The sequence below is a fragment of the Etheostoma spectabile genome, chromosome 2, assembly GCF_008692095.1.
Source record: "Etheostoma spectabile isolate EspeVRDwgs_2016 chromosome 2, UIUC_Espe_1.0, whole genome shotgun sequence".
NCBI lineage: Eukaryota > Metazoa > Chordata > Actinopteri > Perciformes > Percidae > Etheostoma > Etheostoma spectabile.
In genome coordinates, this window is record NC_045734.1 from 15,944,857 (window position 1) to 15,946,086 (window position 1,230).

Below are 1,230 nucleotides of genomic sequence, written 5' to 3' on the forward strand. Positions count from 1 at the left end.
ATAATAATAAATTAGTAAAAGTAATATTCTGTGTCTTTTTCACTAAAGAGACTCCATGGGTAGACATTTGCTTGGCCAAATTGAGTATGTGTATGTATGTATGTGTACTGTATGTGTGTGTCAGGCTGCAGTAATGTCCATTTGAGTTGCACAATAGATCTCTGTCCCTTTGGGAGAGTGTGTGTGTGTGTGTGCCATCTGTCTCCCAGCTTTTGACCTTTCTCAGCGTCCCACCTGTGACACGGTAGCCGGGCCCCTCAACTCAGTGACAAACCGGGTGAGCACACGGTCGACACGGATCACATCGATATTGTGACATGAGAGCGGCTATGGCGGAGCGGCTCTGAGTCAACAGTGAGAAGAAAATGTTGTCTTGCAAATAACACAGGTATATACAAGTAAATACAACTGGACTTTCTGTATTATATTGAATATTTACCAGAGTCAAAATAATTAACCATTACAGAAATACGCTTTTTACAGCTAGAGAGGCCAGACATACTGTATTATATAACATCTCAACACTGGGTCGAGTACATGTGCGATAAAATTTTTTATTTCTGTGCTTTGAGAGCAAAACCATGTGTCCTGAATCTCACATTTTTGTTTAAATCAATCTTCAGGTAATAATATCTTGCAAATTAACTTGAAAACAGAAAGTACTAAGACTTCTCAATGAGTTCACATTATAAACAGGACCATTTGTATAATCAATTAAAAGAAAATTTCTCGTGCCATCAAAAACTAATTTACGTGGTGTCTATTATGTCTATAGGAAACAGTAGCAGATGCTTTTAACTCAACCTTTAATGACTGCAGCACTGGTCTGATTTCAGCAGGGTAATCACAACCAGCAATCCTGCTTTCTCTCTCCCTCCTCTCCCTGATGGCATCCCGTAAATATGTGTTCATCACTAATCTGCACAGCCATCCTCCTCAATGCACACATCCTCCTCCATACCTAGACTGCTTCTCCTGCCAGGTGAAGAGTCTGTGGGCCAGCCAGAATAGAAACTATAGGCTCTTTCCTAACAAAGGGATTTTTGCAGTTCCTAGAACACAACGTTCCTAGAACTCTTTTTTTCTCGTATTACAACTGGACCAAATTGAGGATTATTAAGTTCCTCTGACTGCAGTTCCTGTAACTCTTTCAGCGTCTACTTCAGGGCAGAGTCTTTTCCGCATAGGAACCCTTAGTGACCTAGCAACGTCTGAAACACAAACAGTACA

The 1,230-nt window shown here is 40.7% G+C and overlaps 1 protein-coding gene and 1 long non-coding RNA gene across 8 annotated transcripts in view; one reads left to right on the forward strand and one right to left on the reverse strand.

The window, feature by feature from the left end:
* Window positions 1–1,224, forward strand: part of LOC116698068 (uncharacterized) — a 20,124-nt gene extending 18,900 nt beyond the window's left edge. Inside the window, exon 3 of the long non-coding RNA XR_004334105.1 lies at window positions 1,174–1,224. This is a non-coding gene — a long non-coding RNA (uncharacterized LOC116698068). The remainder of the gene's footprint in view (window positions 1–1,173) is intronic.
* rbfox2 (RNA binding fox-1 homolog 2) overlaps window positions 1–1,230 on the reverse strand; it is a 37,100-nt gene that overhangs the window by 18,817 nt on the left and 17,053 nt on the right. The window lies entirely within an intron of this gene.